Source organism: Macaca thibetana, chromosome 1 (genome assembly GCF_024542745.1).
Source record: "Macaca thibetana thibetana isolate TM-01 chromosome 1, ASM2454274v1, whole genome shotgun sequence".
Classification (NCBI taxonomy): Eukaryota; Metazoa; Chordata; class Mammalia; order Primates; family Cercopithecidae; genus Macaca; species Macaca thibetana.
In genome coordinates, this window is record NC_065578.1 from 134,265,734 (window position 1) to 134,292,821 (window position 27,088).

General features: G+C 53.4%; 7 pseudogenes; all 7 read right to left on the reverse strand.

Annotated features, from left to right (window-relative positions):
* Nucleotides 1-1,486: 1,486 nt before the first annotated feature.
* Nucleotides 1,487-1,605, reverse strand: LOC126943919 (uncharacterized; annotated as a pseudogene).
* A 2,393-nt stretch (nt 1,606-3,998) lies between these two features.
* LOC126944069 (uncharacterized) lies at nt 3,999-4,117 on the reverse strand (annotated as a pseudogene).
* Nucleotides 4,118-9,455: 5,338 nt separating this feature from the next.
* Nucleotides 9,456-9,574, reverse strand: LOC126943926 (uncharacterized; annotated as a pseudogene).
* A 1,985-nt stretch (nt 9,575-11,559) lies between these two features.
* On the reverse strand, nt 11,560-11,678 carry LOC126945538 (uncharacterized; annotated as a pseudogene).
* Nucleotides 11,679-12,701: 1,023 nt separating this feature from the next.
* LOC126944780 (uncharacterized) lies at nt 12,702-12,820 on the reverse strand (annotated as a pseudogene).
* Nucleotides 12,821-15,371: 2,551 nt separating this feature from the next.
* On the reverse strand, nt 15,372-15,490 carry LOC126943964 (uncharacterized; annotated as a pseudogene).
* A 3,077-nt stretch (nt 15,491-18,567) lies between these two features.
* Nucleotides 18,568-18,686, reverse strand: LOC126944650 (uncharacterized; annotated as a pseudogene).
* Between the last annotated feature and the right edge of the window lie 8,402 nt (nt 18,687-27,088).

Here is a 27,088-nt window from a genome sequence, read left to right on the forward strand (position 1 = left end):
GTGGCAATGGGAATCCAGGTGCAAGGTGACTGTTTTCTTGGTGACTGCAGAATTAATGTCCTTCTCCTGGACAAAGCAGCCCATGCATTCTAGAGTGGAGGTCTTGGCTGGCATGTGTGGCACCCGCTGCCCCTGCCAGCCCCTTCCCCCAGTTTGGAAGGTTGCATCAGTGCCCGATATGTGGATTGGATCGCATGGGCATTCCGGTAGCGGGAAGGCACCGCGAATGGCTGGGAACCCACGCCTGTGCCTTTGTTGTCTGGCCCCCTCCTCTCCCAGGTTGGAGCCAGTCTCCTGGGAGGGCAGTGGTGAGGCAGAAGAAGTGGGATGCTGCTGCCTGGTGGTGTGTTGGTGCCAGATACCCAGGAGGAGGTTCCTGCCTGTGGCAGGGGAGTAGGCGGGTGATAAAGGGGGAGCAGAGTCAGGGGAGGTTGGGAAGCATGGTGACAGAAGGGGCAATTGAGGGAAAGGACAACACACAAAAGCCTATAGCAGGCAGGGAGTGGTGGATCATGCCTGTAATCCAGCACTTTGTGTGGCCGAGGGGGTGGGTCACTTAGTCAGGAGATCCAGAACAGCCAGTCTAACACGGTGAAACCACATCTCTACTAAAGCTACAAAATGAGCTGGGCATGGTGACCACGCCTGTAGTCCCAGCTGCTCGGGAGGCTTAGGCAGGAGAATGGCGTGAACCCCGGAGGAGGAGCTTGCAGTGAGCCGAGATCGCGCCACTGCCCTCCAGCCTGGGTGACAGAGGGAGACTCCGTCTGGAAGAAAAAGGCAGAAAGAAAGGCAGAAAGGCAGAAAGGCAGAAAGGCAGAAAGAAAGAAAGAAAGAAAGAAAAAAGAAAGAAAGAAAGAAAGAAAGAAAGAAAGAAAGAAAGAAAGAAAGAAAGAAAGAAAGAAAGAAAGAAAGAAAGAAAGAAAGAAGGAAAGAAGGAAGGAAGGAAGGAAGGAAGGAAGGAAGGAAGGAAGGAAGGAAGGAAGGAAGGAAGGAAGGAAGGAAGACAGACAGAAAGAAAGAGAGGGAGGGAGGGAGGGAGGAAGTAAGACAGAGAGAAAGTGAGAAGGAAAGAAAGAAGAAAGAAAGAGAGAAAGAAGGAAAAGAAGGAAAGAAGGAAAAACAAAGAAGAAAGAGAAAGAAAGAAAACGAAGAAAGAAGAAAAGAAAGAAAGAAAGAGAAAGAAAAGGATGAAGGAAAGGATGAGAGACAGAAAGAAAAGAAAGAAACAAAGAATGACGGAAAGAAAGGAAGAGAGAAAAAGAATGAAAGAAAAGAAAGAAGAAACAAAGAGAAAGAGAGAAAGAAAAGAATACATAAGGAAAGAAAGAAAGAAAAAGAGAGAGAGAAAGAAAAAAGAAAGAAGGAAGAAAGAAAGAAAGATGGAAAGAAAGAGAGAAAGAAAGAAAAGAAAGAAAGAGAGAAGAGAGAGACAGAGAAGGAAAGAAAGGCAGGTAGAAAAGAAAGACAAGAAAGAAAACAAAAATGCCTACAGCACCCGGTGTTCCTAGGCTGTCTCCCATCCAAGTACTAACCAGGCCCCACACTGCTTAGCTTCTGAGATCAGGTGAGATCAGGCGGGGTCAGGGTGGTATGCCCCTAGATGCCGGCAGACGCACCTGGCTGCCCCAGGACCCCGGACCAGCCACGCCCACCAGCTTCCAGCTGTCCCTGTCAGCACGAGCTTCCACCCATCAGGCCCACTCCAAACAGGGAGTGCTCCAAGGCATCAGGGCCCAGGGCCCATGATCCTGGGACCCCGTCCAGTCCTCCACCCTGTCACGGAGGTATTCTTTTGGATCCCCGGCAGCTCAGGAGCTCCTGTGAGGCCACTTCTTGCCCCACCCAGCCAGAGCCATCAGGGCTGGCCAAGGGCGAACAGGTGGCTGAGCAGTGCATGGACGTTTTCTCACAATGCCAACACCACGCTCGTTTATCCCGACCAAGACCCGGCTGGTGGGCAAGAGGGCGTGAGATGTTGGGGGTCAGGGGATTGCCCTGCTTTGCCCCGGGCTGGCACTAGAGCCGGCAGCCTGATCTCTAGTGAGAGGGGCTGAGAGTAACCCAGACACACGCCAGCACCACTAGGAGCAAATCCACTGCCCCACACACAGACACACCTGGGCGCTCGCGTTCAGGAACCCACACACGCGTGCACGCACACACAGACACACAACACACACACACACATACACACACATGCATGCAAACACAAATGGCTTTAAAGAGAGCAAGGAAGTGATGGATGGACAGATTGAAACCGAAGGAGGGAGAGAGATATCTATCGAGAGAGACATGGGAAGGGGAGAGGGAAAGAGACAGACAGAGATTCAGAGAAAGACTGGGACAGAGAAGAGAGAGAGACAGCGACACAGAGGGAAGGTGACAGAAGTAGCAGGAGGTGAAGCTGCAAACCCAGAAGAGAGAGATGCAGGGAGCTGGAGAGCAAGAGCGATAGAGTCTTGGAGAGGGAGTGCCCTGCTCTGCTAGGCCAGGCACTTTTGAACAGACTGGGATAGGGTGGAGGGGGCTTGGGCTGGTCCAGAACAGGGTGACCAGGATGTCCATGCGAGAGGAGCAACAGAGCACTGAGACGGGTTTTGTCTTGGATTAATTACTTGCTTTGGAGGTGGTTTTCCTAGTCTCCTTCCTTTGCTGGCAGCTCCCTGTGCTGTTGTTGTGGTGTGGTGGGCCCCTTGATTTGCAGAGTGCGCCCACTCATTTCTCGGGAGCCATGGAACCAGGCGTACCCACAGGGCCCAAGGCCTGGGTCTCTGGTTTGTTTCTCAGGACTAGAGTTTACATGAAGTTGGTGGCAATGTGAATCCAGGTGCACAGAGACTGTTCTCCTGGTGACTGACAGAGCAATGTCCTTCGACCAGATAAAGCAGGCCCTGCATTCTGGAGCGGAGGTCTTGCCTGGTGTGTGTGGCACCTGCTGCCCCTGCTGGCCCCTTTAACCTGATTGGAAGGTCACAGCGGGGTCTGATAGGTAGATTGAATCACCTAGGCATTCCGGGAGCGGGAAGACACCATGAACGGCAGGGAATCTGCGCCTGCGCCTTTGGGGTCCGGTCTGCTGCCCTTCCAGACTGGAGCTGGGCTCCTGGCAGAGCAGCAGCAAGGCAGAAGCATTGGGGTCCTGCAGCCCAGGGCTGCTTTGGTGGCGGACCCCCAGGAGGAGGTCCCAGGCTGCAGCGGGTGTGTAGGCGGGCGATAAAGTGGGAGCAGAGTCAGGGGAAGTTGGTAAGCATGCCAACAGTAGGGGTAAGACAGGCAGGGGGGAAGCCACAAAAGACTACAACAGGCCCGGCACAGTGAATCACACCTGTAATCCCAGTACTTTGGGAGGTTGAGGCAGTTGGATCACGAGGTCAGGTGATCCAGACCAGCCTGGCTAACATGGTGAAATGCCATCTCTACTAAAATTACAAAACATGAGCCAGGCGTGGTGGCAGATGCCTGCAGTCCCAGCTACTCGGGAGGCTGAGGCAGGAGAATGGCGGGAACCCGGGAGTCAGAACTTGCAGTGAGCCAAGAACAAGCCACTGCACTCCAGCCTGAGTGACAGAGTGAGACATTGTCTGGAAGAGAAAGAAAGAAAGAAAGAAAGAAAGAAAGAAAGAAAGAAAGAAAGAAAGAAAGAAAGAAAGAAAGAAAGAAAGAAAGAAAGAAAGAAAGAAAAAGAAAGAAAAAGAAAGAAAGAAAGAAAGAAAGAAAGAAAGAAAGAAAGAAAGAAAGAAAGAAAGAAAAGAGAGAGAGAGAGAGAGAAGAGAGAGAAGAGAGAGAGAAGAGAAGAGAAAGAAGAGAAAGAAAGAGAAAAGAAAGAAAGAAAGAAAGAAAGAAAGAAAGAAAGAAAGAAAGAAAGAAAGAAAGAAAGAAAGAAAGAAAGAAAGAAAGAAAGAAAGAAAGAAAGAGAAAGAAAGCAAGGAAGGAAGGAAGGAAGAGAGAAGGGAAGAAAGGAAGGTAGAAAAGAAAGACAAGAAAGAAAGCAAAAAAGCCTGTAGCATCCGGTATTCCCAGGTGGTCTCCCATCCAAGTACTAACAAGACTCGACCCTGCTTAGCTTCTGAGATCAGATGAGATTGGGCACATTCAAAGTAGTATGGATGTAGACACCACGGAGGCCCTTGGCTGCCCTCAGAGCCGGGTCCAGCTATGCCTGCCGGCTTCCAGCCAGCACCGCCTGCCCGGGGCCTCCAGGCTGGTATTTGGACCCCTGAGGCACTCTCCCATGGCGTTCCCCCGACTTCCGAGCTCCCAAGCTCCCACGACGTCTGGCCAGATCAGAACAGGGAGCGCTCCAAGGCGTCAGGGCCCAGGGCCCATGATCCTGTGACCCAGTCTGGTCCTCTGCCCTGTCACAGAGATATTCTTTTGGATCCCTGGTGGCTCACAAGCTCCTGTGAGGCCCCCTCTTTCCTAACACAGATAGATCCGTCAGGGCTGGCCAATGCCAAATAGGCGGCCAAGCGGCATGTGGCCCTTTTCTCAAAACGACAACACCTGGGCCTGAGATTTGGAATCCGGCCCCCTGCCCTCACAGGCTGGAGCCGGGCTCCTGGCCTGGCGGTGGCTAGGTGGAATCGGTAGAATGCTGCTGCCTGGTGGTTCTTTGGTGGCACACCCCCAGAAGGAGTTCCCCAGGTGCATCGGGGGTTTAGGGGCATGATAAAGGGGGAGCAGAGTCAGGGGAGGTTGGGAAGCATGGGGATAGTAGGCAGAATGGAGGGAGGGGGTAAGCCACAAAAGCCTACTGCAGGCTGGGCACGGAGGATCCCGAATGTAATTCCAACACATTGGGAGGTCGAGGCATGTGGATCACAAGGTCAGGAGATCCAGACCAGCCTGGCTAACACAGTGAATCCCCATCTCTACTACAACTACAAAACATGAGCCCAGCGTGGGGGTGGGCACCTGTATTCCCAACTTCTCGGGAGGCTGAGGCAGGAGAATGGTGTGAATGCGTGAGGTGGAGCTTGCAGTGAGGGGAGATTGTGCGACTGCACTCCACCATGAGTGATAGAGCAAGTCTCCATCTGGAAGAAAAAGAAAGAAAAAAGAAAAAAGAAAGAAAGAAAGAAAGAAAGAAAGAAAAAAGAAAGAAAAGAAAGAAAGAAAGAAAGAAAGAAAGAAAGAAAGAAAGAAAAAAAAGAAAGAAAGAAAGAAAGAAAGAAAGAAAGAAAGAAAGAAAGAAAGAAAAGAAAGAAAGAAAGAAAGAAAGAAAGAAAGAAAGAAAGAAAGAAAGAAAGAAAGAGAAAAGTAAGAAAGAAGAAAGAAAAAGGAAATATAGATGGAAAGAAAAAAGAAAGAAACAAAGAAAGAGAGAGAGAAAGAAAGGAAAGAAAGAAGGAAAGAAAAAAGGAAAAAAGAAAGAGAGAAAGAAAGGAAAGAAAGGAGAGAGAGAGAATGAAAGAAAGGAATGTAGGAAAGAAAGGAATGTAGAAAAGAAAGAAAGACAAGAAAGAAAGCAAAAACCCTACAGTACCCAGTATTCCCACGCGGTCTCCCATCCAAGTACTAACCAGGCCCGACCCTGCTTAACTTCCGAGATCAGATGAGATCTCGCACGCTTCCAACCGACACCGCCACCCCCGGGCCTCTGGGCTCCTATTGGGACCCCTGAGCTACTCGCCTGCGGCCTTCCCCCGGCTCCTGAGCTCCCGAGCTTCCACCACGTCTGGGGGTCTCGGAACAGGAAGTGCTCCGAGGCGTCAGGGCCCAGGACTCATGATCCTGGGACCCCGTTCGGTCCTCTGCCCTATCGCAGAGGTATTCTCTTGGATCCCTGGAGGCTCAGGAGCTCCTGTGAGGACCCCTCTTGCCCCACCCACCCAGAGCCGTCAGGGCTGGACAAGGACGAACAGGCGGCAGAGTGGCACATGGACTTTTTCTCAAAATGCAAACACCCGGTCCTGCGACTTTGGGGTCTTGCCAAAGATTCCTGGCTCCTGGCGGGGCGGCGGCTAGGTGGAAGCAATGGAATGCTGCTGCCCAGTGGTACTTTTGTGGCGTACCCCCAGAGGGAGTTCCCCGGGTGTGTTGAGGGTGTAGGGTGCGAAAAAGGGGGAGCAGAGACAGGGGAGGTTGTTAAGCATGGCGACAGTAGGGGGAAGGGAGGGAATGGGGAAGCCACAAAACCCTACTGCAGGCCGGGCGGGGTGGATCATGAATACAATCCCAGCATATTGGGAGGCCCCGGCATGTGGATCACAAGGTCAGGAGATCCAGACCAGCCTGGCTTACACGATGAAACCCCGTCTCTAGTAAAACTACAAGACATGAGCTGGGTGTGGTGGTGGGAGCATGTGGTCCCAGCTTCTCAGGAGACTGAGGCAGGAGAATGGCATGAACCTGGGAGGCGGGGCTTGCAGTGAGATTAGATTACACTATTGCACTCCAATCTGGGTGACAGAGAGGAACTCCATTTGGAAAAAAAGAAAGGAAGGAAGGAAGGAAGGAGGGAAGGAAGGAAGGAAGGAAGGAAGGAAGGAAGGAAGGAAGGAAGGAAGGAAGGAAGGGAGGGAGGGAGGGAGGGAGGGAGGGAGGGAGGGAGGGAGGGAGGGAGGGAGGGAGGGAGGAGAGGAGAGAGAGAGAGAGAGAGAGAGAAGAGAGAAAGAAAGAAAGAAAGAAAGAAAAAGAAAGAAAGAAAGAAAGAAAGAAAGAAAGAAAGAAAGAAAAAGAAAGAAAAAGAAAGAAAGAAAGAAAGAAAGAAAGAAAGAAAGAAAGAAAGAAAGAAAGAAAGAAAGAAAGAAAGAAAGAAAGAAGGAAGGAAGGAAGGAAGGAAGGAAGGAAGGAAGAGAAAGAAAAGAAAGAGAAAAAGAAAGAAAGAAAAGAAAGACAAAAGAAGGAAAGAAAGAAAGAAAGCAAACGAGAGAGAGAGAGAGAGAAGGGAAGAAAGGAAGGTAGAAAAGAAAGAAAGACAGGAAAGAAAGCAAAAAAGCCTACAGCACCCGGTATTCCCACATGGTCTCCCATTCAAGTACTAACCAGGTCTGACCCTACTTAGCTCCCGAGATCAGATGAGATCTGATCAGGGTGGCATGGTGGTGGACAGTGGCAGAGGTGCCTGGCTGCACCAAAAGCTTGGCCCAGCCATGCCCGCCACTTTCCAACCAGCACCATTGCCCCGGGGCTGCCGGGCTGGGATCGGGACCCCCGAGCTTCTCGCCCTCAGCCTTCCCCCTGACTCCTGAGCTCCCGAGCTTCCACCACATCACACTCGCTTGGAACAGGGAGTGCTCCAAGGCATCAGGGCCCAGAGCCACGATCCTGGGACCCTGTCCGCTCCTCCACCCTGTTGGGGATGTATTCTTTTGGGTCCCTGGCAGCTCAGGAGCTCCTGTGAGGCCCCCTCTTGCCGCACCCACCCAGAGCCGTCAGGGCTGGCCAAGGGCGAACAGCTGGCCCAGCCATGTGTAGCCTTTTTATCAAAACGCCCCCACCACAGTCGCTAGTCCCGACCAAGGCCCAGCCGGTGGGCAAGAGGGTGTGGTGGGTTGGGCATGGGGGTGGCCCTGCTTTGCTCCAGGCTGGCACATGAGCTGGCAGCCTGATCCCCGGCGAAAGGGGCTGAGAAAAACCCAGACACATCTCACCTCCAACAGGAACAAATACACAGCCCCACAATGAGACACACCTGGGTTCTTTCATGTGGGAAACCACACACGCGTGTACGCACACCCACAGACACACACACACAGATGAACGCACACACAAACGGCTTGAAGGAGAGCATAGAAGAGATGGATGGAGAGATTGAAACCGAGGGAGTGAGAGAGTCAGCGATCGAGCGAGACAAGGGAAGGGGAGAGGGAAAGAGACAGACAGAGAGGCAGAGAAATAGAGAGGGACAGAGAAAGAGATAGAGAAACCGACGGAAGGCAACAAAAGTAGCGCGAGGTGCAGGGACAAACCCAGAAGACAGAGGTGGCGGGAGCTAGAGAGCGAGAGCGATAGAGCTTTGGAGAGACACTGCCCTGATCCGGTAGGCAGGGCCCTTTTGAGTAGACTGGGATATGGTGGAGGGGGCTTGGACAAGGCCAGAACAGTGTGGCTATACCATCCATGCGAGAGGAGCACCGTGGAGCGTTGAGACTGGTTTTTTCTTGGATTAATTGTTTTCCTTGCATGTGGGTTTTGTAGGCTCGTTCTTTTGTTGGAACCTCCCTGTGCCCTTTGTGTGATGCAGTGGGCCCCCTGATTTGCAGAGTGTGCCCACCCATTTGGCGGGAGCTGTGGCAACCGGCGAGCCCACGGGGCCTGAGTCCTGGGTCTGTGGAGTGTCCTCAAACTGGAGTTTACATGAACATGGTGGCAATGGGAAGCTGGGTGCACAGGGACTGTTTTCCTGGTTCCTGGTGACACAATGTAATTCCCCCAGATAAGGCAGCCAAAGTGTACTGGGGCAGAGATGTTGGCTGGCACGTATGTCACCCGCTGCCCCTGCCTGCCCCTTTCCCTGGTTTGGAAAGTTCCAGAAGCACCCAAAGTGTGGATTGAATCGCCTGGGCATTGTGGGAGTGGGTAGGGACTGGGAAAGGCAGCTAACACATGCCTGCGCATTTGGGGTTGGGCCCCCTGCCATCACAGACTGGGGCTGGGATCCTGGCGAGGCAGAGGTGAGGTGGAAGAGGTGGAATGCAGCTGCCTGGTGGTGCTTTGGTGGGGGACCCCCAGGAGGCGATCCCCGACTGCTGTGGGGGTGTAGGCTGGCCATAAAACGGAAGCAGCATCAGGCTAGGTTGGGAAGCATGGCAGAAGTAGGGGGAAGGGAATGAGGGGGGAAGCCCCAAAAGCCTACAATCACAGCACTTTCAAGGGTCAAGGCATGCCTGTAATCACAGCACTTTCAAGGGTCAAGGCAGGTGGATCACGAGGTCAGGAGATCCAGACCAGTTTGGCTAACACTGTGTAACCCTGTCTCTACTAAAACTACAAAACATGAGCCGGGTGTGGTGGCGGGCCTCTGTAGTCCCAGCTGCTCAGGAGGATGAGGCAGGTAATGGCATGTACAAGAAAGGCAGAACTTGAAGTAAGTCAAGACCGTGCCACTGCACTCCAGCCTGGGTGACAGAGTGAGACACCATTTGGAAAAGAGAGAGAGAGAGAGAGAGAGAGAGAGAGAAAGAAAGAAAGAAAGAGAAAAGAAAGAAGAAAGAAAGAGAGAAAGAAAAGAAAGAAAGAGAGTGAGAAAGACAGAAAGAAAGAAGAAAGAGAGAGAGAAAGAAAAGAAAGAAAGGAGGATGGAAAGAAGAAAGAAAGAAAGAAAACAAAGAAAGGTGGAAAGAAAGAGAAATAATGAAAGAAAAGAAAGAAGAAAGAAGGAAAGAGAGAAAGGAAGACAAAAGAAAGAAAGAAAAAAGGAAAGAAAGAACGAAAGAAAGAAAGAGGAGAGAGAGAGAAGGGAAGAAACGAAGGTACAATAGAAAGAAAGACAAAAAAGAAAGAAAAAACACCTACAGCACCCGGAATTCCCAGGGGGTCTCCAATCCAAGTACTAACCAGGCCCGACACTGCTTAGCTTGTAAGATCAGACGAGATTGATCGTGTTCAGGGTGGTATGGCAGTAGACAGCAACAGAGGCGCCTGGCTGCCCCAAGAACCTGGCCCAGCCATGTCCGCCAGCTTCCAGCCGGCACTGCCATCCCGGGCCTGCCGGGCTCGTATTGGGATCCAGGAGCCACTCGCCCAGGCCCTTCTCCCAGCTCCCGAGCTCCCGAGTTTACATCACGTTGGGCCCATTCAAAATAGGGATCACTCCGAGGCGTCAGCACCCAGGGCCCACGATCCTGGGACCCTGTCCCCTCCTCCATCCTGTCGCACAGGTATTCTCTAGGATCCCTGGCCCCTCAGGAACTCCTGCGAATCCCCCTCTTGCTCCACCCACACAGAGCCGTCAGGGCTGACCATGGGTGAACAGCTGTTCCAGCCAGGTGTGGCCTTTTTCTCACAGCGCCCACACCATGGTAGCTTGTCCCGAGCAAAACCCGGCCGGTGGGCAAGAGGGCGTGGGGTGTTGGGGGTTGGGGGATGGCCCTGCTTTAACCCGGTCTGGCACTAGAGTCAGCAGCTAAGAAACCAGACACACCCCACCACCACCAGCAGCAAATCCATACCACCACAGACAGACACACCCGGGTGCACATGCATGGGAACCCACACACGTGTGTGTGCGCACACACACACACAGACACACACACACATGCACGCACACACAAACGGCTTGAAGGAGAGCAAGGAAGAGATGGATGGAGAGATTGAAACCGAGGGATTGAGAGAGACAGCCATTGAGAGAGACAGGGGAGGGGGAGTAGGAAAGAGACAAACAGAGAGACAGAGAAAGAGAGAGGAACAGAGAAAGACAGAGGGAAGGCAGCAGAAGTAGTTCGAGATGCAGGGGCAAACCCGGAAGAGAGAGGGCAAGGGAGCGAGAGAGCGAGGGCAATAGAGCCTTGGAGAGGGAGCATCCTGCTCTGGTAGGCAGGGCCCTTTTGAGCAGGCCAGGATAGGGTGGAGGGGGCATGGGGTGGGCCAGAACAGGATGACCAGGCCATCCATGCAAGAGGAGAAATGGAGCACTGAGATGGATTTTGTCTTGGATTAATTGTTTGATTTGGAGGTGGGTTTTGTAGGCTCCTTCCCATGTTGGCACCTCCCTGTGCTCTTGGTGCCATGTGGTGGGCCCCTTGATTTGCAGAGTGTCCCTGCCTGTTTGGCAGGAGCCATGGAGCCATGGAGGCCATGGGCGTGCCCAGGCAACCTGTGCCTGCACCTTTATGGTCCAGCCCCCTGCCCTCCCAGGATGAACCTGGGTTCCTGGTATGACGGTGGCGAGGTGGAAGTGCTGGGAGGCTGCTGCCTGGTTATGCTTTCGTAGTGGACCCCCAAGAGGACGTCCCCAGCTATGTCGGGGGTGTAGGTGGGCGATAAAGTGGGAGCAGAGTCCGGAGAGGTTGGGAAGCATGGCAACAGTAGGGGGAAGGGAGGGAGGTAGGAAGCCACAAAAGACTACAGCAGGAGAGGTGCGGTGGATCACGCCTGTAACCACAGCACGTTGGGATTCTGAGGAGGGTGGATGACGAGGTCAGGAGATCTAGACCAGCCTGGCTAACACCGTGAAACCCGGTCTCTACTAAAACTACAAAACATGAGGCCCGTGTGGGGGCGGGCACCTGTAGACCCCACTGCTCAGGAGGCTGATGCAGGAGAATGGCGTGAAAGCACGAGGCGGAGCTTGAACTGAGCCGTGATCGTGCCACTGCACTCCACCCTGGGTGATAGAGAGAGATTCCATCTGGAAGAAAAAGAAGGAAGGAAGGAAGGAAGGAAGGAAGGAAGGAAGGAAGGAAGGAAGGAAGGAAGGAAGGAAGGAAGGAAGGAAGGAAGGAAGGAAGGGAGGGAGGGAGGGAGGGAGGGAGGGAAGGAGGAAGGGAGAGAAAGAAAGAAAAGAAAGAAAGAAACAATGAAAGAAAGAAAGAGAGAGAGAGAAAGAAAGAAAACAAATAAGAAGAGAGAGAGAAGGGAAGAAAGGAAGGTAGAAAAGAAAGAAAGCAAAAAAGCCTACAGCACCCCATAGTCCCAGGTGGTCTCCCATCCAAGTACTACCCAGGCCCAACCCTGCTTAGCTTCCGAGAGCAGACGAGATCTCATGCATTCAGGGTGCTATGGCCATAGACACTGACAGAGGGACCTGGCTGCCACAAGAGCCCTTCCAAGCCATGCCAGCCAGCTTCCCGCCAGCAACGACAGCCCAGGGCCTCCAGGCTTGAATCGGGACATCCGAGCAGCTCACCCGTGGCCTTCTCCCAGCTCACGGGCTCCTGAGCTTCCACCTTGTCCAGCCCGCTTCGAACAGGGAGTGCTCCAATGCATCAGGGCCCAGGGCCCATGATCCTGGAACCCCGTCTGGTCCTCCGCCCTGTCACAGAGGTATTCTTTTGGATACCTGGTGGCTCAGGAGCTCCTGCAAGGCCCCCTCTTGCCCCACACAGCCAGAGCCATCTGAGATGGCCAATAGCGAACAGCCAACACAGCATTGCGTGGCGTTTTCTCACAATGCCCCCAACACGGTCGCTTGTCCCGATGAAGACTCGGTCGGTGGGCAAGAGAGTGTGGGTTGTTGGGGGATGGGGGATGGCCCTGCTTTGGCCTGGGCTGGCACTAGAACTGGAAGCCTGATCTCTGGTGAGAAGGGCTGAGAGAAACCCAGACACACCCTACCGCCCCCAGGAGCAAATCCACAGCCCAACACAGAGACACACCTGGACGTTCGGGCACGGTAACACACAATTGTGCCCACGCACACAAACACACACACACACATGCACGCACCCACAAACAGTTTGAAGGAGAACAAGGAAGAGATGGATGGAGAGATTGAAAAAGAAAGAAAGATGGAAAGGAACAAGGAAAGAAAGAAAGAGAAAGAAGGAAAGAAAGAACGAAAGAGAAAGAAAGAAAGAAAGAAAGAAAGAAAGAAAGAAAGAAAGAAAGAAAGAAAGAAAGAAAGAAAGAAAGAAAGAAAGAAAGAAAGAAAGAAAGAAAGAAAGAAAGAAAGAAGAAAGAAAGAGAGAAAGAAAGAAAAGAAAGAAAGACAGAAAGAAGGAAGGAAGGAAAGAAAGAAGAGGGAGGGAGAGGAGAGAGAGGGAAGGGAAGAAAGGAAGGTAGAAAAGAAAGAAAGACAAAAAAGAAACCAAAAAAGCCTACAGCACTCGGTATTCCCAGCTGGTCTCCCATCCATGTACTAACCAGGCCCGACCGTGCTTAGCTTCCGAGATCAGACAAGATCAGTTGCGTTCAGGGTGGTATGGCCATAGACACAGAAAGAGGTGCCTGGTTGTCCCAAGAGCCTGGCCCAGCCATGCCCACTGGCTTCCAGCTGGCATCGCTAGCCCTAGGCCGCAAGGTTCGGATCGGAACCCATGAGACGCTCGCCCGCGGTCCTCCCCTGGCTCCCGAGCTCCTGAGCTTCCACCACATCAGGCCCGCTTGGAACAGAGAGTGTTCCGAGGAGTCAGGGCCCAGGGCCCACCATCATGGGACCCCGTCAGGTCCTCCACCCTGTCGCGGAAGTATTCTATTGGATCCCTGGCCAATCAGGAGCTCCTTCAAGGCCCCCTCTTGCCCCACCCACCCAGAGCCATCAAGGGTGGCCAAGTTCGAACAGCTGGCCCAGCCTCCCAGGGCTTTTCTCACAACGCCCCCAGCATGGTCGCTTGTTCCAACCAAGACCCAGTCGCTGGGCAAGACAGAGTTGGGGATTGTGGTTTCTGGCATGTTCCTACTTTGCCCTGGGCTGGCACTAGAGCTGGCAGCCTGACCTCTGGCTAGAGGGGCAGAGGGAAACCCAAACACACCCCACATCCACCAGGGGCAAATCCAGAGCCCCACACACAGACACACAAGGGACCTCGCACACGGGAACCCACACATGCAAGCACGCACGCACACAGACACACACACACATACACATACACACACACACACACATGCACACCCACACAAGCGGCTTGAAGGAGAGCAAGGAAGAGATGGATGGGGAGATTGAAACTGAGGGAGGGAGACAGACAGCAATCGAGAGAGACAGGGGAAGGGGAGAGGGAAAGAGACAGACAGACAGAAAGTCAGAGAAAGAGAGAGGGACAGAGAAAGAGAGAGACAGAGAGACAGAGGGAAGGCGACAGAAGTAGCGCGAGATGCAAAGGCAATCCCAGAAGAGAGAGGGAGAGGGAGCTGGAGAGTGAGAGTGGTAGAGCCTTTGAGAGGGAGCACACAGTTCCGGTAGGCAAGACCCTTTTGAGCAGTCCTGGGTAGGGTGGAGGGGGCTTGGGGTGGGCCACAACAGGGTGGCCAGGTCGTCCATGCAAGAGGAGCAACGGAGCTCTGAGACGGGATTTGTCTTGGATTAATTGCTTGCTTTGGATTTGGGTATTGTAGGATCCTTCCTTTGTTGGCACCTCCCTGTGCTCTTGGTGTGGTGCGGTGGGCACCTTGATTTGCAGAGTGCGCCTGGCCATTTGGTGGGAGCCATGGAACCGGGCATGCCCACTGGGCCCGAGGCCTGCATCTCTGGTGTGTTCTCGGGACTGGAGTTTACACGATGTTGGTGGCAATGGGATTCTGGGTGCACAGGGACTGTATTACTGGTGCTGGCAAAGCAATGTACTTCTCCCAGATTATGCAGCCCCTGCATTCTGGAGCGGAGGTTATGGCCGGCATGTGTGGCACCCACAGCCCTTGCCCATCTTTTCCCCCAGTTTGCTAGGTTTCAGAGGCGCCCGATGAGTGGATTGAACCGCCTGGGAGTTCCAGGAGAGGGAAGGCATGGAGAACGGCAGGGAACTGGCGCCTGCGCTTTTGGGGTCTGGCCCCCTGCCCTCCTGGGCTGGAACCAGGCTCCTGGCAGGGTGGCGGTGATGCAGAAGGGGTGGGATGCTGCTGCTCTGTGATGTTTTGTTGGCGGACACGAAGGAGGAGGTCCCCAGGTATGGCGGTAATTTAGGCAGGCGATAAAGGGGGAGCAGAGTCAGGGGAGGTTGGGAAGCATGGCAACAGTAGGGGGAAGGCTGAAAGGGAGGAAGCCACAAAAGGCTACAGCAGGTCAGGCACGGTGGATCACGCCTGTAATTCTAGCACTTTGGGAGGCCTAGGCAGGTGGATCACGAGGTCAGGAGGTCCAGACCAGCCAGGCTAACACGGTGAAACCCCATCTCTAACAAAACTACAAAATGTGAGCTGAGTGGGGTGGCAGTCGCCTCTAGTCCCAGCTGCTAGGGAGGCTGAGGCAGGTAAATGGTGTGAGCCGGGGATGCAAGCAGAGCTTGCAGTGAGCCAAGATTGGGCCACTCCACTCCAGACTGTGTGTCAGAGCGAGACTCCATCTGGAAGATAAAGAAAGACAGAAAGAGAGAAGGAAGGAAGAAAAAGGAAGGAAGGAAGGAAGGAAGGAAGGAAGGAAGGAAGGAAGGAAGGAAGGAAGGAAGGAAGCGAGGGAGGGAGAGAGAAAGAGAGAGAGAAAGAAAGAAAGAAGAAAGAGAGAAAGAAAAGAAAGAAGGAAAGAAGGAAAGCAAGAAGAAAAAATGAAAGAAAGAAGGAGAGAGAGAGAAAGAGAGAAAGAAGGAAAGAAAAAGAAAGAAAGAAGGAAAGAGAAGTAAGAAAGAAAGAAGAGAAAGAAAGAAAGAAAGAAAGAAAGAAAGAAAGAAAGAAAGAAAGAAAGAAAGAAAGAAAGAAAAAGAAAAAGAAAAGAAGGAAGGAAGGAAGGGAGAAAGAAAGGGAAGAAAAAGAAAAAAAGAAAGCAAAAAAGAAGACAGAGAGAGAGAAGGGAAGAGAGGAAGGTGGAAAATAAAGAAAGACAAGAAGGAAAGCAAAAAAGCCCACAGCACCCAGTATTCCCAGGCGGTCTCCCATCCAAGTACTCACCAGGCCCGATGTTGCTTAGCTTCTGAGATCAGATGAGGTCTCATGTGTTCAGGGTGGTATGGCTGTAGATGCCAGCATAGGCGCCTGGCTGCCACAAGAGCCCAGCCCAGCCATGCTCGCCGGCTTCCAACTGATGCTGCCAGCCTGAGGACGCCAGGCTCGGATAGCGACCCCCGAGCCCCTGGCCCATGGCCTTCCCCCAGCTCCCGAGATTCAAAGGTTTCATCACGTTGGGTCCACTCAGAACAGGGAGTGCTCCAAGGCATCAGGGCCCAGGGCCAACGATCCTGGAACCCCATCCCATCCTCCGCCCTGTCGCGGAGATATTCTTTTGGATCTCTGTTTCTCAGGAAATCCTGCGAGGCCCCCTCTTGCCCCATGCAACCAGAGCCGTCAGTACTGGCCAAGATCGAAGAGCTGGCCCAGCCACGTGTGGCCTTTTTCTCACAATGCCCCAACCATGGTCACTTGTTCCGATCAAGAACCGCTGGTGGGCAAGAGGGCGTGGGTTGTTGGGGGTTGGGGAATGCTCTGCTTTGCCCCGGGCTGGCACTAGAGCTGGCAGCTTGATCCCCAGCGAGAGGGGTGAGAGAAACCCAAACACACCACACCACCACCAGGAGCAAATCCACAGCCCCACACACAGACACACCGGGGCACTCTTGCACGGCAACCCACACACACGCGAGTGCAGGCACACATACACACACACACGTACACACACATATATGCATGTACACACAAATGGCTTGAAGGAGAGCAAGGAAGTGATGGATGGAGAGATTGAAACTGAGGGAAAGAAAGAAACAGCAATTGAGAGAGACAGGGGAGGGTGAGAGGGAAAGAGACAGACAGAGATGCAGAGAAAGAGAGAGGGACAGAGAAAGAGAGACAGAGAGACAGAGGGAAGGCGACAGAAACATCATGAGGTGCAGAGGCAAACCCAGTGAGGGGGTGGGAGCTAGAGAGCAACAGCGATAGAGCCTTGGAGAGAGAGTGCCCTGCGTCTTTAGGCAGGGCCCTTTTGAGCAGGCAGGGCCCTTTTGAGCAGGCAGGGCCCTTTTGAGCAGGCAGGGATAGGGTGGAGGGGGCTTGGGCTGGGCGAGAACAGGGTGGCCAGGCCATTCATGCGAGAGGAGCAACAGAGCGCTGTGACGGATTAATTTCTCTTGGATTAATTCCTTGCTTTGGAGGTGGTTTTATGTAGGTTCCTTCCTTTTTTGGCACCTCCATATGCTCCTGGTGTGATTTGGTGGGCCCCTTGATTGGCAGAGTGCGCCCGCCCATACGGTTGGAGACGTGGCAACGGGCGTGCCCACCGGTCCCAAGGACTGGGTCTGTGGAGTGTCCTCGGGAATGCAGTTTACATGAAAATAGTGGCAATGGGAATCCAGGTGTACAGGGACTCTTCCTCTTGGCTGGCAAAGCAACGTCCTTCCCCCAGATAAAGCAGCCCCTGCGTTCTGGAGCTGAGGTCTTGGCTGACATGTGTGGTACCTGCTGCCCCTGCCCACCCCTTCCCCCGGTTTGGAAGGTTGTGGCAGCACCCGTTGAGTGGATTGAATCGCCTGGTCATTCCCAGAGTGGGAAGGCACTGGGAACAGCAGGGAACCCATGCCTGCGCCTTTAGGTTTCAGCCCTCCACCCTTCTGGACTGGAGCCAGGCTCTTGGCAGTGCAGTGGTGAGGTAGAAGTGGTGGGATTCTGATGCCCGGAGGTGCTTTGGTGGCGGACCCCCAGGAGGAGGTCCCCGGCTGCAGCAGGGGTCTAGGCAGGTGACAAAGGGGGAGGAGAGTCCGGGGAGGTTGGGAAGCAGGGTGACAGTAGGGGCAGTTGAGGGAGGGGCCAAGCCACAAAAGCCTACCGCAGGCCAGGCGTGGTGGATCATGCCTGTAATCCCAGCACTGTGGGAGGCCAAGCCAGGTGGAACACGATGTCAGGAGATCCAGACCAAAATCCAAAATGACTAACACGTTGAAATCCCACCTCTATTAAAACTACAAAACATGAGCCGGGTGTGATGGCGGACAACTGTAGTCATAGCTGCTTGGGAGGCTGAGGCAGGAGAATGGCGTGAACACAGGAGGCGGAGCTTGCAGTGAGCCGAGATCGCGCCATACTACGACAGCCTGGGTGACAGACTGAGACTCCATCTGTAACAAAAAGAGAGATAGGAAGAAAGAAAGAAAGAAAGAAAGAAAGAAAGAAAGAAAGAAAGAAAGAAAGAAAGAAAGAAAGAAAGAAAGAAAGAAAGAAAGAAAGAAAGAGAGAGAGAGAAGAAGGAAGAGGAAGGAAGGAAGGAAGGAAGGAAGGAAGGAAGGAAGGAAGGAAGGAAGGAAGGAAGGAAGGAAGGAGAAGAAATGGAAGAAAGAAAGATAGCCTGAAGAAAGAAAGAAAGAAAGAGAAGAAAAGAAATGGAAGAAAGAAGGATAGCAAGAAGAAAGAAAGAAAGAAAGAAAGAAAGAAAGAAAGAAAGAAAGAAAGAAAGAAAGAAAGAAAGAAAGAAAGAAAGAAAGAAAGAAAGAGAAAGAAAGGGAGAGAGAGAGTAAGAAAGAAAGATAAGTAAGAACTACAGAAAGAAGAAGAAAAGAAAGATAGAGACATAGATAAGGATAGAAAGAAAGAAATGGAGAGAGAGAAAGAAAGAAAAGAAAGTAAGAAGGAAAGAAAGAAGAAAGAAAGAGAGGGAACGAAAGAAAGAAGGAAAGAAAGAGAAAGAAATAAAGAGACAGAAAGAAAGAAGAAAAGGAGGAAGGAAAGGAGAAAGAAAGAGAGAAAGAAAAAAGAAAGAAAGAGAGGGAGAATGAAAGAAAAGAAAGAAAGAAGGAATTAGAGAAGAAAGAAAAACGAGAGAAAGAAAAGAAAGAAAGAAGAAAAGAAAGAGAGAAAGAAGGAACAAAAAAGAAAAGAAAGAAAGAAGGAAAGAAAGAAGAAAGAGAGACAAAGAAAAAGAAGGAAAGAAAGAGAGAGAGAAAGAATGAAAAGAAAGGGGGTAACAAAGAGGAAAGAAAGTAAGAAAGAAAGAAGGAAAGAAAGAAAGAGAGAAAGAAATAAAAGAAAGAAAAAAGAAACAAAGAAAGAAAGAAAGAAGAGAGTGAGAAGGGAGGAAAGGAAGGTAGAAAAGAAAGAATGACCAGAAAGCAAAAAAAGCTACAGCACCTGGTATTCCCAGGTGGTCTCCCATCCAAGTACTAACCAGGCCCAACCTTGCATAATTTCTGAGATCAGACCAGATCGGGCGCATTCAGGGTGGTATGGCCGTAAACGGCAGCAGAGGCACCTGGCTGCCCCAAGAGTCCAGCTCAGCCATGCCCACCGGCTTCCAATCGGTACCACCAGCCCAGGGCCACCAGGTTTGGATATGGACCCACTAGCCGCTCTCCCGCAGCCTTCCCCCAGCTCCCAAGCTCCCAAGCTCCCGAGTTTCCACCACGTCGGGCCTGCATGGAACAGGGAGTGCATCAGGGCCCAGGGCTCACAATCCTGGGAACCCGTCTGGTCCTCTGCCCTGTCTAGGAGGTATTCTTTAGATCCATGGCCGCTCAGTAGCTCATGCAAGGCCCCCTCTTGCCCCATCCACGCACAGCCGTCAGGGCTGGTCAAGGGCGAACATCCACCCCAGCCAAGCTTGCAGTTTTTCTCAGAATGTCCCTACCACGGTGGCTTGTCGCGACCCAGTCCCGGTCTGTGGGCAAGAGGGCGTAGGGGTTTGGGAGATGGGGGATGGCCCTGGTTTTCCTCAGGCTGGAACTGGAACCGGCAGACTGATGTCCAGCGAGAGGGCCTGAGAGAAACCCAGACACACCACACCACCATTAGGAACAAATCCACAGGCCCACACACAGACACACCCCAGGCGCTCGGGCACGGGAACCTACACACACATGCATCCACACAGACACACACACACACACACACATGCACACACACACAAACAGCTTGAAGGAGACCAAGGAAGAGATGGATGAAGAGATTGAAACTGAGGAAGGGAGAGAGACAGCGATCGAGAGAGATAGGAGGGGGGCAGGGAAAGAGACAGAGAGGCAGTGAAAGAGAGAGGGACAGAGAGAGAGAGAGAGACAGAGACACAGAGGGAAGGCAACAGAAGTAGCATGATGTACAGGGGCAAACTCAGAAGAGAGAGGGGGAGGGAGGTAGAGAACAAGAGCGAATAGAGCCCTGTAGAGCCCTTTTGATCAACCCGGGATAGGGTGGAGGGGGCTTGGGCTGGGCCAGAACAGCTTGGCCAGACCGTCCATGTGAGGGGAGAAACCAAGCACTGAGACAGATTTTGTCTTGGATTGATTGCTTGCTTTGGAGGTGGGTTTCATAGGCTCATTCTTTGTAGGCATATTCCTCTGCTATTGGTGCGGTGCTGTGGCCTCCGCACCGCAACAATAGCACTTGATTTGCAGAGTGTGCCAGCGGGAGAGGACGGACTGGGCGTGCCCACAGGGCCCGAGGACTGAGTCTCTGGCGTGTTCTCGGGACTGGAGTTTACAAGAAGTTGGTGGCAATGGGAATCCAGGTGCAAAGGGACTGTTTTCCTGGTGGCTAGCGATGCAATGTCCTTCCCCCGGATAAAGCAGCCCCTGCGTTCTGGAGCAGAAGTCTTGGCTGGCGTGTGTGACACCCGCTGCCCCTGCTCGTCCCTTCCCCCAATTTGGAAGGTTGCCATGGCGCCCGATGTGTGGATGGAATTGCATGGGTATTCTGGCAGTGTAACCCGCGTCTGCGCCTTTTGGGTCCGGCCCCCTGACCTCCCGGGCTGGAGCCGGGCTCCTGGCAGGGCAGTGGTGAGGCGGAAACAGTAGGATGCTGCTGCCCGGTGATGCTTTGGTGGCGGACCCCCAGGACGAGGTCCCCGGCTGCAGCAGGGGAGTAGGCAGGCGAAAAGGGGGAGCAGGGTCAGGGGAGGTTGGGAAGCATGGGGACAGTAGGGGCAATTGAGGGAGGCAGCAAGCCACAAAAGCCTACAGCAGGCCAGGCGTGGTGGATCATGTATGTAAACCCAGCACTGTTGGGGCCCGGAGGGGTGGATCACGATGGCAGGAGATCCAGATCAGCCTGGCTAATATGGTGAAATCCCATCTCTACTAAAACTACAGAACATGAGCCCGGCATGCAGGCGGGCTCCTGTAGTCCCAGCTGCTCAGGAGACTGAGGCAAGAAAATGGCGTGAACCCGGGAGGTGGAGCTTGCAGTGAGATGAGATCACGCCATGGCACTCCAGCCTGGGTGACAGGGCGAGACTCCGTTTGGAAGAAAACGAAAGAAAGAAGAAAAGGAAGGAAGGAAGGAAGGAAGGAAGGAAGGAAGGAAGGAAGGAAGGAAGGAAGGAAGGAAGGAAGGAAGGAAGGAAGGAAAGAATAAAGAAAGAAAGAAAGAGAAAGAAAGAAAAAGAAAGAAGGAAAGAAAGAAAGAAAGAATAAAAGAAAGAAAGAAAGCAAAAAATAAGAGAGAGAGAGAGAGATAAGGGTAGAAAGGAAGATAGAAAGAAAGAGAGACAAGAAAGAAAGCCAAAAAGCCAATAGCATCCGGTATTCCCACACGGTCTCCCAACCGAGTACTAACCAGGCCTGACCCTGCTTAACTTCTGAGATTGGAGGAGATCAGACTGCTGTCTTCCAGCCGGCACCACCAGCCCGGGGCCGCCGGGCTCATATCAGGTTCCCCGGGGCCACTCGCTCTCAGCCTTACCCGACTCCTCATCCACCGAGCATCCTCTGCGTCCGGCCTGCTCGGAGCATTGAGTGCTCTGAGGCATCAGGGCCCAGGGCCCACTATCCTGGGACACCATCCAGTCCTCCGTCCTGTCGTGGAGATATTCTTTTGGATCACTGGCTGCTCAGGAGCTCCTGTGAGGACCCCTCTTGCCCCACCCACCCAGAGCCGCCTGAGCTGGCCAAGGGTGAACATCCGGACCAGCCACTCTTGGCCCTTTTCTCGCAACGCCCCAACCACGGTGGCTTGTCCCGAACAAGACCTGGCCAGTGGGCAAGAGAGTGTGGGGGGTTGGGGGTTGGGAGATGGCCCTGCTTTGCCCAGAGCTGGCACTAGAGCCGGCAGTGTGATCCCCAGCGAGTGGGGATCAGAGAAACCCAGACACACCCCACCACCACCACGAGCAAATCCACAGCCCCACACACAGACACTCCTGGGTAATCGTGCACGGGAACCCACACACACGCGCGCGCACACACACAGACACACATACACACACACAAACACACACACACCTATGCATACACACACAACCAGCTTGGTGGAGAGCAAGGAAGAGATGGATGGAGAGATTGAAACCTAGGGAGGCAGAGAGACAGCGATCGAGAGAGACAGGGGTGGGGGAGAGGGAAACAGAAAGACAGAGATGCAGAGAAAGAGAGAGGGACAGCCAAAGAGAGAGAGACAGAGAGACAGAGGGAAGGTGACAGAAGTAGCAAGCGGGGCAGGGGCAAACCCAGAAGAGAGGGGGAGGGAGCCAGAGAGCGAGAGTGATAGTGCCTTGGAGTGGGAGCGCCCAGCTCCGGTAAGCGGGGCCTTTTTGAGCAGGCCTGGTCAGGGTGGAGGGAGCTCGGGCTGGGCTAGTACAGGGTGGCAAGGCCTTCCATGCGAAAGGAGCAACGGAGCACTCAGACGCGATTTGTCTTGGATTAATTGCTTGCTTTGGAGGTGGGTTTCGTAGGCTCCTTCCTTTGTTGGCATCTCCCTGTTCTCTTGGTGCGATGTGGTGGTCCCCTTGATTTGTAGATTGCGCCTGCCCATTTGGCAGAATTAATGGCAATGGGCGTGCCCAAGGAGCCCGTGGCCTGAGTCTCTGGTGTGTCCTCAGGACTGGAGTTCACACAAAGTTTGTGGTAATGGGAATCTGGGTAGACGGGGACTGCCTTCCTGGTGCCTGGCATAGCAATGTCCTTCCCCCGGATAAAGCAGCCCCTGCGTCCTTAAGTGGAGGCCTTGGCTGCGTGTGTAGTACCTGCTGCCCCTGCCCGCCCCTTCCCCCATTTGGAAGCTTGCAGCAGCGCCCGATGAGTGGATTGAATCCCCTGGGCGATCCCGGAGTGGGAAGACATTGTGAACAGCAGGGAATCCATGCCTGAGCCTTTGGGGTCCGGCCCCCTGCCCTCCCGGGCTGAAGCCTGGCTCCTAGCAAGGTGGTGGCGAGGAGGAAACAGTGGGATGCTGCTTTCTGGTGGTGCTTTGGTGGCGGACCCACAGGAGGAGGTCCCCAGCTGAGGCGGGGGTGTAGGCGAGTGAAAAGGGGGAGCAGAGTCAGGGGAGGTTGGGAAGCATGGCGACAGTAGGGGGAAGGGAGGGAGAGGGCAAGCCACAAAAGCCTACAGAAGGCAGGGCACAGTGGATCACGCCTGTATTCCCAGCACTTTGAGAGGCCGAGGCATTGGGATCACGAAGTCAGGAGATCCAGACCAGCCTGGCTTACACAGTGAAAACCCGTCTCTAGTACAACAAAACATGAGCCAGGGATTGTGGCAGGTGCCTGGAGTCCCAGCCGCTCAGGAGGCTGAGGAAGGGGAATGGCGTGAACCCGGGAGGCAGTGCTTAAAGTGTGCCGAGATCGCGCCACTGCACTCCAGCCTGGGTGACAGAGAAAGACTCCGTCTGGAAGAAAAAGACAGACAGAGAGAGAGAGAGAGAGAGAGAGAGAGAGAGAGAGAGAGAGAGAAAGAAAGAAAGAAAGAAAGAAAGAAAGAAAGAAAGAAAGAAAGAAAGAAAGAAAGAAAGAAAGAAAGAAAGAAAGAAAGAAAGAAAGAAAGAAAGAAGAGAGAGAAAGAAAGGAAGAAAGGAAGAAAGGAAGGTAGAAAAGAAAGAAAGCAGAAAAGCCTACAGGACCTGGTATTTCCAGAGGGTCTCCCATTCAAGTACTAACCAGGCCTGACCCCGCTTAGCTTCTGAGATCAGGTGCGTTCAGGGTGGTATGGTGGTAGATGCCTGCAGAGGCGACTGGCTGCCCCAAGAGCTCGGCCCAGCCATGCCCGCTGGACTCCAGCCAGCACCGTCAGCCCAGGGCCGCCGAGCTGGGATCAGGACCCCCGAGCTCCTTGCCTGCAGCCTTCCCCCGAGTTTCCGAGTTTCTGAGTTTCCCCCGAGCTCCCGAGTTTCCACCATGTCGCATCCGCTCGGATCAGGGAGTGCTCTGAGGCGTCAAGACCCAGGGCCCACGATCCTGGGACCCTGTCTGGTCCTCTACCCTGTCGGGGAGGTATTCTATTGGTACCTGGCTGCTCAGGAGCTCCTGTGAGGCCCCCTATTGCCTCACCCATACAGAGTCATCAGGGCTGGCCCAGACGCACGTGGCCTTTTTATCACAATGTCTCCATCACAGTTGCTTGTCCCGACCAAGGCCCGGATGGTGAGCAAGAGGGTGTGGGGTGTTGGGGATGGGGAATAGCCCTGCTTTGCACCAGGCTGGCACCTGAGCTGGCAGCCTGATCCCCGGTGAGCAGGACTGAGAGAAACCCAGACACATCCCACCACCACCAGGAGCAAATCCACAGCCACACACACAAACACACCTGGGTGCTCGTGCACGGGAACCCACACACAAGCGTGCGTGCACACACAGACACACACAGACACACACACAGATGCACACATACACAAATGGCTTGAAGGAGAGCAAGGAAGAGATGGATGGAGAGATTGAAATCGAGCGAGGGAGACAGTGATCGAGAGAGAGAGGGGAGGGTGAGAGGGAAAGAGGCTGACAGAGAAGCAGAGAAAGAGAGAGGAACAGAGAAAGAGAGAGAGACAGAGACAGAGGGAAGGCGACAGAAATATTGAGAGGTGCAGGGGCAAACCCAGAAGAGAGAGGGGGAGGGAGCTAGAGACTGAGAGCTATAGAGCCTTGGAGAGACACTGCCCTGCTCCGGTAGGCAGGGCCCTTTTGAGCAGGCCAGGATAGGGTGAAGGGGGCTTGAGCTGGGCCAGAACAGGGTGGCCAAGCCACCCATGGGTGACGAGCAACGCAGCGCTGAGATGGGATTTGTCTTGGATTAATTACTTGCTTTGAATTTCGGTATCGTAGGCCCCTTCCTTTGCTGGCACCTCCCTGTGCTTTTGGTGCGGTGCGGTTGTCCCCTTCATTTGTAGATTGCGCCCATCCGTTTGGCGGGATTCATGGCAATGGGCGTGCCCACGGAGCCCAAGACCTGGGTATCTGGTGTGTCCTCGTAACTGGAGTTTACACGAAGATGGTGGCAATGGGAATCTGGATGCACAGGGACTGCTTTACTATTGCCTGGCAAAGCAATGTCCTTCTTCCAGATAAAGCAGCCCCTGCATTCTGGAGCCGAGGTCCTGGCTGGCATGTGTGGTGCCCGCTGCCCCTACCCGCCCCTTCCCCCAGTTTGGAAGGTTTCAGGGGCACCCAATGAGTGGATTGAACTGCCTGGGAGTTCCAGGAGAGGGAAGGCACCGAGAACGGCATGGAACCCGGGCCTGCTGTTTTGGGGTCCGGCCCCCTGCCCTCCTGGAATGGAGCCAGGCTACTGGCGGGGTGGTAGCCAGGCAGAAGCGGTGGGATGTTGCTGCCCTGTGGTGTTTTGATGGCGGATCCCCAGGATGAGGTCCACGGCTGTGGCTGTGGCTTAGGCAGGCGATAAAGGGGGAGCAGAGTCAGGGGAGGTTGGGAAGCATGGTGACAGTAGGGGGAAGTGTGGGGGAGGGGAATCCACAAAAGCTTACAGAAAGCAGGTCATGGTTGATAACGCCTGTAATCCCAGCACTTTCGGAGGCCGAGGCGGTTGGATCACAAGGTCAAGAGATCCGGACAAGGCCAGCTAACACAGTGAAACCCCGTCTCTAATAAAACTACAAAACATGGGCCGGACAGGGTGGCGGATGCCTGTAGTCCCAGCTGCTTGGGAGGCTGAGGCAGGTGAATAGCGTGAACTGGGGAAGTGGAGCTTGCAGTGAGCCGAGATTGGGCCACGGCACTCCAGCCTGGGTGTCAGAGTGAAACTCCGTCTGGAAGATAAAGAAAGACAGACAGACAGAGAGAGAGAGAGAGAGAGAGAGAGAGAGAGAGAGAGAGAGAGAGAAAGAAAGAAAGAAAGAAAGAAAGAAAGAAAGAAAGAAAGAAAGAAAGAAAGAAAAAGAAAGAAAGAGAGAAAGAGAAAAAAAGAGAAAAAAAAAAAGAAAAAAAGAAAGAAAGAAAGAAAGAAAGAAAGAAAGAAAGAAAGAAAGAAAGAAAGAAAGAAAGAAAGAAACAAAGAAAGAAACAAAGAAACAAAGAAACAAAGAAACAAAGAAAGAAACAAAGAAAGAAAGAAGAGAGAGAAGGGAAGAAAGGAAGGTAGAAAAGAAAGAAAGACAAGAAGGAAAGCCAAAAACCTACAGCACCCGGTATTCTCAGGCAGTCTCCCATCCAAGTACTAAACAAGCCCGACACTGCTTAGCTTCACTAGAACAGACGAGATCTGTCCCGTTCGGGGTGGTATGGCCGTAGACACCAGCAGAGGTGCCTCTGGGCTCGTATCGGGACCCCAGAGCAGCTCGCCCATGGCCTTTCCCAGTCTCCTGAGCTGCCGAGGCTCCACCACGTCGGACCCGCTACGAACAGGGAGTGCTCCGAGGCGTCAGGGCTCAGGGCCCATGATCCTGGAACCCCACCCAGTCCTCCGCCATGTCTCGGAGGTATTTTTTGCATCCCTGGTGGCTCAGGAGCTCCTGTGAGGCCCCTTCTTGCCCCACCCAGCCAGAGCCGTCTGAGCTGGCCAAGGGCAAACAGCCAGACCAGCCGATCCTAGCCCTTTTCTCACAACACCCCCTCCACGGTGGCTTGTCCCGACCAAGACCCAGCTGGAGGGCGAGAGGATGTTGGGGTTTGGGGGTTGGGAGATGGCCCTGCTTTGCCCGGAGCTGGCAGTTGTGACAGCAGCATGATCCCCAGAGAGAAGGGCTCAGTGAAACCCAGACACACCCCACCACCACCAGGAGCAAATCTACAGCCCCGCACACAGACACACCCTGGAGCTCACACACAGGAACCCACACACGTGCTTGCACACACACACAGAAACATACACACACACTCACACATATACACACACTTGCACACCCACACAAACGGCTTGAAGGAGAGCAAGGAACAAATGGATGGAGAGATTGAAACCGAGAGAGGGAGAGAGACAGTGATCGAGAGAGACAGGGGAGGAGGAGAGGGAAAGAGACAGACAGAGAGGCAGAAAAACAGAGAGAGACAGAAAGACAAATGGAAGGCAACAGAAGTAGCGCGTGTTGCAGGGGCAAACCCAGAAGAGAGAGGCAGAGGGAGCTAGAGAGCGAGAGTAATAGAGCTTTGGAGAGAGTGCGCCCTGCTCCTTTATGCAGTTCCCTTTTGGGCAGGCCGGATAGGGTGGAGGGGGCTTGGGCTTGACCAGAACAGGGTGGCCAGGCCGTCCAAGTGAGAGGAGCAATGGAGCGCTGAGACAGGTTTTGTCTTGGATTAATTGCTTGCTTTGGAAGTGGGTTTCGTAGGCTCCTTCCTTTTTTGGAACCTCCATGTGCGGTGCCGTGGTCCCCTTGATTTGCAGAGTGCACCCACCCATTTGGTGGGAGCCGTGGAACCAGGTGTGCCTACGGGGCCCAAGGCCTGGGTCTCTGGCGAGTCCTAGGGACTTAATTTACACGAGGTTGCTGGCAATGG